This window comes from Anolis carolinensis, unplaced genomic scaffold (genome assembly GCF_035594765.1).
Source record: "Anolis carolinensis isolate JA03-04 unplaced genomic scaffold, rAnoCar3.1.pri scaffold_11, whole genome shotgun sequence".
In the NCBI taxonomy this organism is placed as follows: domain Eukaryota; kingdom Metazoa; phylum Chordata; class Lepidosauria; order Squamata; family Dactyloidae; genus Anolis; species Anolis carolinensis.
In genome coordinates, this window is record NW_026943822.1 from 16,194,536 (window position 1) to 16,209,217 (window position 14,682).

Consider the following 14,682-nt stretch of genomic DNA (forward strand, 5'->3'; position numbering starts at 1 on the left):
CTCTCTCTCTCAAAAAATAAGATAACCAGCCTGAGAGGAGAAGCGAAGAAGGGAGGTTTTGGAAAAGAAAACATACTGCGGCCTCCAGGCTCCGGCTGCTGGCTTGACTTTGACCCAAATATAAGCCGGGGGAGGCTTTTTCAGCTCATAAATAAGGGCTGAAAAACTCGGCTTATCTTCGAGTATATACGGTACCTGTACAATGAACTTGAATCCCGGCACCTAAACTATCCTTCTCCATAGATAAGGAGGAGTTAGGACACTTCTGCTTGACCACGTTATACTATAAAACTGTACTTGCCATCCTGAAAGCTAACATGTTGCATTGCCTTTAATCATTAAGCTTCAGTTAATGAGCTGAGCGGAGAAATCTGGAAATGTTGTTGTTGTTCTGACAAACAGTGTTTGCTCTTTGTGCGTCACTGTTGCTCTTGCCCTAAGAAGATTAAAACATTTGAAGCATGTGTTCATGCCGCTGCTCTTATTTACTATATATTACATCAAAAGGCATTAATTTGCCATGTGGACATCTTGCATTTCTCATCTGAGACAAAGAGCAATAAAAATATGGAAGTCGGGGAAAGGCAAACCAATTTTAGTACATTGTTTTGCAGCATTGCCCTCAAGTGTAAAGGCTCTTACATTTTTAAAATTGCCTAATCAAATGCAGACGCTGTTTCAGTCATGCTAAATTTTCACATAATGGCAGAAGAACGTTTCTTCCCAGACGAGCGCCGGGCGTTTGGATCACGTTATTACATTTGCTACTGTGGTGTGTGTGTGTGTTTTAAATTTGGGAGCATGCATTTGTATTTTCAATGGAAATGTGAATGTCTATACAACTGCTAGAAGAAGAAATAATTGCCACGCTCTGATCTCTGGGAAATGTATTTTGATGCAACACGGCTGCTGAAAAAGGCTGTAGAGATGATATTGCGATGCTTTGTCCGCTACACAGTCCTCAGTTACAAGGCCATGAATGTCAGTAAATGATCCTCCTTAACTATTGTCACATTGTGTATACCAAAGCAGCGAGCTGTCTGTTTTTGATCTGGTGGTAACCACAGGAAATAGGAAGTACAAATCATTTTACTCAAACATGTGTGTCTTTTCCCAGTGGGAAGATAAAACACAACATGTCTTTGCTACAGATATAAATATTTTACTATGTTGGCTAGAATCCTCCATCAGGGTCTATGGTATACGTATATCTCTAACTATACTTTGCTATATAGCATAAATACTAGACATGTCCAAAAAATCATTTTGAATCATATATCGGAATTATTTCGGATTGTTCTCACTTTTTGATACGCATTCTGAGACATTGTCTCACAGCGCAACCAGCAATGTGAATTCGAATCATTGTTGGACCATTCTCTAATTGTCTCTTAATGTTTCGTTAATTCTCCCCCCCCCCCCCAATTTTTTAAAATATATTTAAAAAAATATTTTTTAAAAAATTTTTTGTTTCTGCAACCTAACTTGAATGGGAGCTTAGCGCAGCCTAACATGGCTGCCACTCCCCGGCCAATCAGAAGCTTCCACGATGGACGCAAAGGTGGGGGCTAACGTCCTCTGTGTCCACATGGAAGATTGCCATACAAGCCCAGTGTGTAGCGATTGCGCATGCGCGTCCGCCATTTTAGAAACATTTAGAATCATTACGAATTTTCGGAAATATCCGAAATTTTTGGGTGAAAAAAATCGGAAATACTTTCTATATCGAAGCGCCAGCGCCCCCTACTTTAGAAACGAGAATTGAAACATTTTTTTCATTTATCGGACATGCCTAATAAATACTAAAAAAAAACCCTTTTCATGAAGATACATAATGGGACACTAGTAAGAGTATCTCGATGTGCATCAGGTTCTATCAGTGCACATTGGCACTTCCTAGCCATTATCCTGATACACAATACAAACAATGCACATTGGGGTGGGGGGGGTCGCTTGGCATGGGGGTGGTGACTGGGGTGGTGGTGGGCTGTTGTATCCCAAAGCAGGAGCAACCTTGTACTTAACCACCACAGCAGTAAGTCAGCAAGCAGTTTATTGAAGAATATATAAAAGACAAAGCAATAAAAATGGTAAAAACAGCTCAGTCCATAGATATGAAATAGTCCATTAATTCCAAGGTACAAAGGTAGAATTCAAAAGCCAGGAATGCAAAATATCCAGATAAACAAGGCAGCATAAAAACCAATACATAGAACTCCAGGATAATCCTTCAGACTTGGAAAAACAAGAACTTGGATAGCTTGAAACATGAAACTAGAAATTCCCTTGGCTAAGGCTTGATGTAAGATGTTCTTTAAACTTCAACATTGCCCAGACTGATCAAAAATCTTTTCCCCTTTCTCATATAAAGCTTTTCCTGTCTCATAGATGGTCATGAAATCATTTTGTTTGCCTTTACAACCAGATAAGGGTCTCTTATCTAACAAGCGCAATGACGTTCAGCGCTCTTAAGAACTCGACCGAAGTTTATGGAAGTTCTGTCTCCTATCTCCTGGCTCATTAGTCTCTTCACCTGGCAATTCATCTTCAGAACTCGCTTCCCTAGAGAAAGACTGCTCTGGGCCTCCTTCAGGAATGTGGCCTTCAGAAATTACAGGAGAAACACAACTGTTGTAACTCAGCCTTTGCCTTTGTGTGACTCTGATGAGGATTCTGGGATGCAAGTGCATAATGATGGGATTCAGATTCAGGATGAGTTTCAAGATGACTCTGATGAGAATTATGGGATTCAGGTGCAAAGTGTTCCTGCTGTGGGAGCTGAGCAGGGAGTTTTTCCCATGGGAAGAAATTAGGTTGTTTCTGATGATGGTTTTCAGGTGCAAGAAGCAGAAGGGAAGAGTAGCTCTGATGATACTAATGAGCTCAGTGGCCTTGACGACCTTGACAATGAGGCTGCTGAGCTCGATCGTGCTAGTCGGTTGGAATTTCGGGGGGTGCGTAGAAGCTTATGAATAGCAAATAAGAGGGAGGTCAAAGGGCAAATAAATGTCTTCATGTTATGCTATTAAAACAGTCTGCTGAAAGAGAGATCTTTGTCAAAAGCAGCTTCTTAGCTAGAGTCAAGAACCAAGTCTGCTTTCCTGTATCAAGTCTGCGTTCTTGTATTACCTTGTAGCCTGGATATATTCTAGTTGCTGGGACTTTGGCTTCCTTTGAAAGGACCTTGTTTCATGCCTATGCTTCTATGGATTTGATGATTACAGCCTTGTTTTGTAACTATGTTTTGGAACTGAACTTTTACCTTTTATGAACTATTTTAATAAACTACAAAAGACTATGTTCTGTGTGCAGCCTGGTGTCTTTAGCAAGGTGAAGCTAACCTGACAACAACACTCATTTTCAGGACTTAAAATCTCATGCTGGCTCACAGGCTCAGCAATGCCATCATCCACAGTGACATCAGAAACAATCATCGGCTAAATTACAACATGGGTAGCCATTTGCAAACACCCTGGCCCTCCTCTCAGTTGCAGCAGGCCACCGCATCCCAAGGTTGAGAGGAGAAGGAGATATACGAGAAGAGAAGGAGACACGTGGCTGCCGAGAGCTCCGGAGAGCTCTCGTCAACTGCATGTCTGTGCCCTGGCTCTCCTCTCAGCTTGGAGACGTGTCAGGCAACCACATCCCCAGGCTGAGAGGGGGAGAAGGAAACATGTGAGAGGAGAAGGAGACAGGCAAGAAGAGGAGGAGGAGAAGACATGCAGCTGGCAAGAGCTATGGAGAGCTCTCGGCAGCCGCGTATCTCTGCCCCGGTTCTCCTCTCAGCCTACAGACATACAAGTACAAGTCTAGAAATTCAGACAGAATATTCCTAACTCAAACTTTTGATAAAAACAATTTTGATCTGGTCTTGTCTTGCAGTTCCCATTGCATGGTTATTTTCACTGGGGATTCCAGGAGATGAAACATCTCTGGAGAACCAAAGGTTTTCCACTCCTGGATGTGAAAGAACAAGTAGCAGGTGTTGGAAAAGATTGTTGCCTGCGTTTTTGAAAAGCCTGGCCTGGCATACATCGGCTTCCTCTGCCTGCTAGAAGTGCTTATTTTCCATCATGAATGTCAAACAAGCCAGTTTTCTTTCCATCCTGGATGTAGTCACTGTGTCTGGGTTTGTAAGGTCATTGTGATACCTGTACCTGATTAACTGTTCCATTACTTTGTTTTGGATCGATTCCCAGGATCTCCCCTTCGCCAACCCCACGGCCATTCCCTCCCGGTCTCTGCTTCCCCGTTTCTGCCTCTCTAATTACATCGTAAAAGTAGCAAAGTAACACATCCCAGGATGCAGCAGTTTGTTATTTTAAGGTTGGGGAAAGAACGGTACTTGTGGAAAAGTGAAGGGGAGGAAACTCTTCTTTCTGAAATTAATAGTTTGCTGAAACTTTTTGAATAGATTTATACCAGCAGCAAATATAAAACCGTTTTCTGCAGGTGGACAGAAAACTGGCCTGTCAGCAAAGGGCAAAATGGCTTTTCTAGATCCAACCCAACTGTCAAAGGGAGTGGGGTGACCTGGCAGCAGATGATCCCATAAAAAGAAAGCACATTGTCTGTTGCAACTGGATTTTTCCCATTGGGATGGCAATAAATGTTTGCATAATTTTCAGCTTTGAAACCAAATAGCTTGAATGGCTTGTGTTGCTTGATTTGAGTGGGTGAGGAGAAATGTTCGCTGTTCTACTTCTGACAGGCAATAATAATAATAATAATAATAATAATATAATAATAATAATAATAATAATAATAATAATAATAATAATAATAATAACTTTATTTTTTTACCCCGCCCCATCTCCCCGAAGGGACTCGGGGAGGCTCACATGGAGCCATGCCCGATACAACAATAAAAAAAACAATCACAAAGCCATAACACAATTAACCCAATAAAAACATCAACATCAATAAAAACAATCATTAAAATGAGCATGAATCATGCAATATTAAAATCAGGGGACTAAATTCATAGATCCCGGGCAAAGTGCAGAAAATACCAAAACGGAGACAGGTAATTTCACAGTTAAAATGGACAATAAAGTGCAGTGTAATAATGGTCTATCCCAAACTGTTCATTGACACATATCTGGCGGTTGTCTCAATTTTAGCAATCCATGGCTGATACCAGATGAGAAGAGCAAACCACAGACTACTTACTACAATGCAGCCTGAGCCCTGCCACATACACAATGGAGGACCTTCTCACAGCGACACCAGAGGTAGCCCAAGTGGCCAGCTTCTTGTCAAAGGAAATCTAGTATAATGCCAAGTTTTTAACTTTGTTTGTGTTTTTAAATACATTGTAACTGTATCCTCAGTTCGCTTCTGACACGATAAATAAATAAATACGCCACTTTTCCAGCTGCTGCTATGATTTTGCTGTCCAATTCCCACTTACCCCTTATCCAGTTTATGGGTTTTACTTTTATGGATTTGATTATTCATGGATTTCATTCAGGGCCAGGCTGTGGCGCAGCTGGCTAGTAACCCAAGTTCGAAGCCCGGGTTGGGTTAAGCCCCCGACCATTAAATAGCCCAGCTTGCTGTTTACCTAAGCAGCCCGAAAGACAGTTGCATCTGTCAACTAGGAAATTTAGGTACTCTTGATGCGGGAGGCTAATTTAACTAATTTGCAACACCATAAAACTGTCAGCAGCACGCAGAAAGGAATGAGGAAGTACAGCACTCGGTGTCACTCGTGGACGATGAAGCAACAGCTCTCCCTGTAGCCGGAATCGGGCATACCCTCATGAAAGTTGGAAATGCTAAAATTGCCTGTGTGTGTGTGTGTCTATACTGTATGTTGTTTATCTGATGGCATCGAATGTTTGCCATATACAGTAGAGCCTCACTTATCCAAGCCTCGCTTATCCAAGCCTCTGGATTATCCAAGCCATTTTTGTAGTCAATGTTTTCAATATATCGTGATATTTTGGTGCTAAATTCATAAATACAGTATTTACAACATAACATTATTGCGTATTGAACTACTTTTTCTGTCAAATTTGTTGTATAACATGATGTTTTGGTGCTTCATTTGTAAAATCATAACCTAATTTGATGTTTAATAGGCTTTTCCTAAATTCCTCCTTATTATCCAAGATATTCGCTTATCCAAGCTTCTGCCAGCCCGTTTAGCTTGGATAAGTGAGACTCTACTGTATATGTTCATTGTAATCCGCCTTGAGTCCCTTTAGGGGTGAGAAGGGCGGAATATAAATACTGTAAATAATAATAATAATAATAATAATAATGATAATAATAATAAAATATTCTCTTTAGGAATCTCTGCGTCCTCCAGTACGACTCTATGGTCACCTTCTGCTGGATGTTACAGAATCACACTGGAAGACCCAGTGATCCCTATAGAGAACATATCTTAAAGGATCTTAAGGTCTTCCAAAGAGATTTTATGGCCACTTTCCAGAAGAAGTTGACCATAAATCATGCTGGAAGGTCTTCTCTCAGGTAAAAAAAAAAACCCCAGATTTTTAAAATTTGCAGTTTGTCCCTTGGGGCTCCTGTTTTTTATCATGTCAGAAGTGTCTTGAGAACATACAGCAAGTCGCTTCTTGTGTCAGAGAATTGACTGTCTACAGCAGGGGTCCCCAAACTAAGGCCTGGGTGCCAGATGCGGCCCTCCAAGGTCATTTACCTGGCCCCTGTCCTAAATTTTAGACTTCAGGTTGACCTAAGTCTACCTGGTCTTTGGAGGTCTCTTTGCTTACTTATAGCCTTATGAGATCGTCTAGATGGTCTTTGGAGGTCTCTTTGCTTAGCTACGGCCGTATGAGACCATCTAGATGGCTTTTGGAGGTCTCTTTCATTACCTATGGCCATATGAGACCATCTAGATGGCCTTTGAGGGTGCCTTTACCTACCTATGGTTTTATGAGATCGTCTTGATGGCCTTTGGGGGCCCCTTTCCTTACCTATGGTCTTATGAAACCATCTAGATGGTCTTTGAGGATCCCTTTCCTTATCTATGGTCTTATGAGACCATCTAGATGGCTTTTGAAGGTCACTTTCCTTACCTATGGTCCTATGAAACCATCTAGAAGGTCTTTGAGGATCCCTTTCCTTACCTATGGTCTTATGAGACCATCTAGATGGTCTTTGGAGGTCTCTTTGCTTACCTATGGTCTTATGAGATCGTCTAGATCAGAGGTCCCCAAACTAAGGCCCATGGGCCGGATGTGGTCCCCCAAGGTCATTGACCTGGCCTCTGTCCTAAACTTTAGACTTAGGGTTAACCTAAGTCTGAAACAACTTGAAGGCATACAACAACAAACCTAATTTTGGACTATTTCATCATAGTCCGGCCCCCCAATGGTCTGAGGGACTGTGAATTGGCCCTCCACTTAAAAAGTTTGAGGACCTCTTGTCTACAGAGACGTTGCCTAGGGAACTTCTGGATGTTACCATCCTGATGGGAGGCTTCTCTCATGTTCTCACAAACTAGAGATGACACTCCGTCTCACGGATTCGAGCCACCAACCTTTAGGTCAGCAGTTCAGCCAGCACAAGGGTTTAACCCATTGCGCCACCACGGCTCCTGTGCCCTAACTCTAGTGAATGAAGAGGGCTGACTGTACTTTAATGGCTGCATATTGGGTTCAAAATGCAAAAGTAGTTTGTGTTGAGTTAATTTGTGGATAGAATGAGGAAAAGAGAAGATAGAGGAAGCCTTGCCCTTCCCAGTAGGCAAATGCAAACTATTGCAGACTCTATATTGTATGTTTTCCTTATTAACAACTTCCATCATCTTAACTATACTCTAATGTTGCTTGACCACCCATGTCTCAGGGTTCATCTGTGCAATATCAGAAGGTATTCTGACTTGCTGAATTTTCTATTTGTGTTGTTGCAGATACAAAAGTAAAAGCATCCAAACGCTTCAGCTCTACCATATGACATGGGTTCCATTTAAAAATGGTAATTTTCTTCCCATTCTACTATTTGGCGTTTATTCTAAATGATCGCTCTTTTGTGCTTCAGGCAAACATAGGTACTGTACTTCTAAAAAGCAGTTCAAATATCCATAACAAACTTTGAACTCACCAGAGATGATGATGGAAGGAGAATGGGCAGGTTTACCAATGTTTATTCAGTGATAATAATAATAATAAAAAAAACAGCTCATAAAAGAAAAATTGGCAACAAAAGACCCATCCATCTGTAATTAAAAATTAACCAGATGCCAACATTAATACATTGTGCAATCACGGCTAGTGTTATAAACTCTCGGGTTTGCACAAGGTGTAATGTTGTAAACGCTTATGTAAATACTGCAACAACATGCAGGGCTGTAAATCTGTATGTTTATGTCATTCCACAACCTATCTAGGAAAAGTTCCTTTTAAAGAGCAACATGTTAGTAGTTGCAGACTAGTAGAACTATTAGTTGTTTGTTGTATTGTTGAAAGCTTTCATGACCAGAATCACTAGAGTGTTGTGTGGTTTCTGGGCTATATGGCTGTGTTGTAGCAGCATTTTCTCCTGAAGTTTCACCTGTATCTGTGGCTAGCATCATCATTCTGCTGGCCCGTTTGTGTTGGATAAGCAAGACTCTACTTATTTGTAATCTATATATATAAAAGAGTGATGGAATCCTGGCACCGAGCAAAACAACAAAATTAAACACCCCCCAACCTAGAAATTTCACAACACAATCTATCATCCACGCCTCGAGGTTGAAACCACAAAATATCTTGTCACGAACCTCCACAGGGCCTAAAAAAATCCAAAAACCAGAGCTATTCAGTGCAATTCCAATGGGCCACAGCAACGCGTGGCAGGGCACAGCTAGTCTGCTCTATATCAGGGACTCAGGGCAGTTTCCAGACAAAAAGTGGCAAACATTCAATGCCATAATAACAAATGAACCAAATACATAATCAAATAATACAGTAGTCTCACTTATCCAACATTCTGGATTATCCAACACATTTTTGTAGTCAATGTTTTCAATACATCGTGATATTTTGGTGCTAAATTCGTAAATACAGTAATTACTACATAGCATTACTGCATATTGAACTACTTTTTCTGTCAAATTTGTTTGTCTAACATGATGTTTTGGTGCTTAATTTGTAAAAATCATAACCTCATTTGATGTTTAATAGGCTTTTCCTTAATCCCTCCTTATTATCCAACATATTCGCTTATCCAACGTTCTGCCGGCCCGTTTACGTTGGATAAGCGAGACTCTACTGTACATAAAATAAACATCAGTGTGAACTTACAATAACTAACTATACAAATAAATACTTACTTAAAAACAAAGGATGGCAAAGTGCGTTAAATCACTGAGCTGGAGACTGAAAGGTCGCAGGTTCAAACCCCGGGAGCGAAGTGAGCGCCCGCTGTTAGCTCCAGCTCCTGCCAACCTAGCAGTTCAAAAACATGCCAATGTGAGTAGATCAATAGGTACCGCTCCGGCGGGAAGGTAATGGCGCTCTATGCAGTCATGCTGGCCACATGACCTTGGAGGAGCTTAGAAATGGAGATGAGCACCATCCCCCAGAGTCAGACACGACTAGACTTAACGTCAGGGGAAATCTTTACTGTTCCTTTAAAAACAAATAGGCCTCATCATCCTCTGATGCAGGCTAAACGTCAGGAGAAAATGCTGCTAGAAGACAGTCATACAATGCAGAAACCACCCAACACTCTAGTAGTTGTTTTGCAACAGACAAGAGATTTAAGAACAATGATTTCCCGGAACCTGCAGCCTGAAAAGGTATGTCTGTCTAAATGATTCCAACATCAGCAAATAATTTCAAAATGGCTCATTTTTCCTCTTTGGTTTCTGCACATTCTGCAGCCAAGAAAACGTCGCTGAACAGCAGAGACCTCTGCGCTACTTGAAGAAAACCATTAAGAGCCCGTGGGATGGAAAATTTCATATATTTTTTTTCATGGATCACCAGAAATTCATTTATTTTTCCCTTGAAATATTTTTGTGCCAGGTACAGCTATGGGCATGGCCACCCTCCCTCTCTTTCTTGACCGCACCAGCCGGCAAAATAAAAGGCCGGCTACCTTGGCAGACAGTGCCAAGCCTGGCCCTCCACCAATTGTGGAAAGTGAGCCTGCGTTGGCTTGCTGATTATAATAAATGTGCCACTCCAGAACAATGCCAAGCCTGTTCTCTCCTTGGCCTCCGTGTGCCCAACGGGTTATTATTCCGCTGCCCTATAAATGGCAAGGCAGGTACAGCCAATTATATCTGTTCCTTATTCTTAAATTCAGCTTTAATTCTAATGAACAGAGAGAAAAAGAGCGACACTTTCATGCCAGGTACTTTAATAGTAAGCTCTCTTCTCAAAAACGTGCGATTGTTCACAATTTAAGAGCTCTGATCCCCACCCAATGTTCCTGACTGCTCTTAAATCCTCCCTGCTTCCCGCCGCACTTCTGGCTCTATTGTTGTCTCATCCAATGCCCATAAAGCTTTGGCTTGTGCTGAGTCAGTCCGCCAAACCCGCCGCTGTCTCCTCCGACTGGCAGTGAATCAAAGTTAGTGGTGCAGTTAGGTAATTTTAGAATCTAGACTTCAGGGTCTTACCCACTCCCCCCTTCACACTATAGAAGGGAAGAAAAAAAAATATTGGCAATTATTCATCCTCAGATCAAACAAAGGCTTTCCTGGTCGTCAGAAACCCCAGTTGGGAAAATGGCTACAACAAGGGGAGCCTGAACAATGCTCTCTTGTTTTAGATTTTGAACTGTTTTGCAGGGACACATCAGTCTGGAAAAAAATATCTTTGCATAAGCCCAATGTTTCTCACAGAAAATATTTTTAATGCAATTTTCTGTACAAAAACTCATTTTCTGTGTGCAAGAAAAAATGTAGAACAATTCCTGTAGAACAAAGTAAAGACTTTCTGTATATATTTCAGATTTCAATATTAATGTCAAAAATACGTAGTATGATTTTACATAGGATTTGTGCTACAGCCCGGGCTGTGGCACAAGCTGGTGAGCAGCCAGCTGCAACCAGCTGTAATGAATCACTCTGACCAGGAGTCATGAGTTCGAGGCCAGCTCGGAGCCTATGTTTGTCTTGTCTTTGTTCTATGTTAAGGCATTGAATGTTTGCCTTATATGTGTAATGTGTTCCACCCTGAGTCCCCTTCGGGGTGAGAAGGGAGGAATATAAATGCTGTAAATAAATAAATAAATATTTCAGATTTCAATATTAATGTCAAAAATACGTAGTATGATTTTACATAGGATTTGTGCTATAGCTCGGGCTGTGGCGCAAGCTGATGAGCAGCCAGCTGCAGCCAGCTGAGACCAATCACTCTGACCAAGATCATGAGTTCGAGGCCAGCTCGGAGCCTGCGTTTGTCTTTGTCTTTGTTCTATGTCAAGGCATTGAATGTTTGCCTTATACTGTATGTGTAATGTGATCCGCACTGAGTCCCCTTCGGGGTGAGAAGGGCGGAATATAAATACTGTAAATAAATAAATAAATAAATAAATACATTAGAACAGTAAAGACAAATATCACTTAAGTAAAATAAACATTAAATATTAAATATAATTATATATATTTAATATAAATATACAATATAATTTACAATAATATATAATAAATATAACATATTGTATATACATATAATATTCATAATATTATATTGTAATACGATATAATACTAATAATACAATATAATAATATTAATTATATATTATATTTTACATGTAATATTACTAATAATATTACAATATATTGATAATTTTTAATATAAAATTTAATAAAATATAATAATAATTTTATTCAAGAAAGATAACAAATAAATCTCACAAACAAGACAGAAAGGCAATTTCTTAGGGTTTATGCCAGATTTGAGTAATCTGAATGCTTCCTAATAATCTAAGCGCTTCCTCTATGCTCTCCAAGGCCCCTTCTATACCGCCACACAAAATCCAGATTATCTACTTTGAACTTCATTATATGGCAGTGTAGACTCAAGATAAGGTGACGCTAAAGGTTTCCCCTGACATTAAGTCCAGTCATGTCCGACTCTGGGGGTTGGTGCTCATCTCCATTTCTAAGCCAAAGAACCTGTGTTGTCCATAGACACCTCCTAGGTCATGTGGCATGACTGTATGGAGCACTGTTACCTTCCCGCAGAAGCGGTACCTATTGATCTACTCACATTTGCATGTTTTCGAACTGCTAGGTTGGCAGATGCTGGGGCTAATAGCAGGAGCTCACTCCGCTCCCCGGATTCAAACCGCCAACCTTTCGGTCCGCAAGTTCAGGAGCTCAATGGTTTAATCTGCTGTGTCACCAGGGGCTCCATAGACTCAGATAATCCAGTTCAAAGCAGATAACGTCGATTATCTACTTTGATAATCTGGATTGGATGGCAGCATAGAAGGGGCCCTAATCTCCTCCATAAACCAAAGGAAGTTCTCAAACCAGAACACACTGTGGTCCAGGTGGAAGCCAACTACGCAAGGTCAAGGCACAAAAACTATTATCCAAACTCCAAACATCCTAGCATGCTGCTTGTTAAAGATGCCAAATCCTTTTAAGAAAACATTTCCAATGGCAAGGATTGGAGCCTTTAAAATTCAGGCCTAATCTGTGCCATGAAGATCTCCAGAAGAGACTCTGCACCTGATCCAAATGGCCAGGAAACCTACAAAATCCTTGATGCCATTTGCTATCCACCTATGGATTTCAGATACCCATCTCTGGCTTACACTATGAGTAATAACACAGATTCTGTACTTCTTCATAAGTATAGAGTTAAAAGTTTAGAGCTTCCAACCCAAAGAGGTTTTTTTTTTTTTCCGTGTCAGGAGCAACCGGAGTTGCTTCTGGAGTGAGAGAATTGGCCATCTGCAAGGACGTTGCCCAGGGGACGCCCGGATGTTTTGATGTTTTACCATCCTTGTGGGAGGCTTCTCTCATGTCCCCGCATGGAGCTGGAGCTGATAGAGGGAGCTCATTCGCGCCATCCCCGGGTGGGATTCGAACCTGGCAGCCTTCAGGTCAGCAACCCAACCTTCAAGTCATAAGGCTTTTATCCCCTAGGCCACCAGAGGCCAAAGAGGTAAGAATGTGTTATCTAATTGGATGGCTTCAAACGGATTAAAGATGGTTACTAGTCATGAAGGTAAAGTTTTCCCCTGACATTAAGTCCAGTCGTGTCCGACTCTGGGGGTTGGCGGTCATCTCTATTTCTGAGCCAAAGAGCCAGCGTTGTCCGTAGACACCTCCAAGGTCGTGTGGCCATTGGCATGACTGCATGGAGTGCCATTACCTTCTCACCGGAGCAGTACCTATTGATCGACTCACATTTTCATGTTTTCGAACTGCTAGGTTGGCAGAAGCTGGGGCTAACAGCGGGAACTCACTCCACTCCCCAGATTCAAACCACCAACCTTTCAACGAAGAGCTGGCGTTGTCCGTAGACACCTCCAAGGTCATGTGGCTGGCATGACTGCATGGAGTACTGTTGCCTTCCCGCCGGGGTGGTACCTATTGATCTACTCACATTTGCATGTTTTCAAACTGCTAGGTTGGCAGAAGCTGGGGCTAACAGTGGGCACTCACTCCGCCCCCTGTATTCGAACCTGTGACCTTTTGTTCCGCAGGTTCAGCAGCTCAGCACTTTAACACGCTGCACCATGGGGGTTCCTTAGTCATGAAGACTGTACTCAAAATCTCAGTTTTGGGGAACATGCACATGCATAAGCATTTCCCTGACCAAACAAGGCTGAGTCTTGGTCTGATCCGAAACTTCGCAGTTCTCCCCCTCCCACTGGCTTATTGATTCGATTTGGGAAGGATGCAGAAATAAATATTTCTGGTAGGCTTCCCTCGGGGACTAAAGGAAAAGGGTCTGCTGTGCGGTTCTTGCAAGTTCCAAGGCAACAGAAATAAATTCTTGATATCACCCATGTGCAGGGACCTTTTGGCAAGAGCGATAAGGGCCGTTTGTTTAACAACTCTGACAGGAGGCTTACCGGAGGGAGGACCTCGCATGTGTTGCAAGGCATTATTGCCGAGGGCAAGGCGGCAGGACTGGCTGACAAAATTATTACTCCCAAAGAAAAGATGGCATCTTATAAGCAAGCAAAACTGGTACCACTGCTTCTGAGATGGCTCAAATCCAAGGAATGCCTGCTTAACCAAGTTGTAGATCCCACTGGTGATGAAGATGATGGTGATGATTATTACCATTATTATCTGCATTAAGATGGGCCCGGGCTGTGGCGCAGGCTGGTGAGCAGCCAGCTGCAACAAATCACTCTGACCAAGAAGTCATGAGTTCGAGGCCAGCTCGGAGCCTGTCTTTGTCTCTGTTCTATGTTAAGGCATTGAATGTTTGCCTTATATGTGTAATGTGATCCGCCCTGAGTCCCCTTCAGGGTGAGAAAGAAGGACGGAATATAAATACTGTAAATAAATAAATAAAGATGCCTCGTCATTTGCCAGTATTTGCCATTAACCAAGGCAATTCTCTGCATGCAAATACAACAGAAATGTCACCAAGGTCAGAAAGTCCAAGGACAATCAAGGCAGTGTTGCGTGTATCAATCAGAACTTCCAAGGGACCAATTTCATTAATAGGTTTTGCAAACATTATGGCAAAATACAAATGTAGCCTGCTTGGACCTTTGGCTTCTCACTTTTTGTGTTGA

At 41.7% G+C, this 14,682-nt stretch overlaps 1 protein-coding gene across 4 annotated transcripts in view; it reads right to left on the reverse strand.

Annotated features, from left to right (window-relative positions):
- The window catches only part of sema6d (semaphorin 6D), a 580,684-nt gene that overhangs the window by 142,806 nt on the left and 423,196 nt on the right, over positions 1–14,682 (reverse strand). The gene's annotated exons all lie outside the window — the stretch shown is intronic.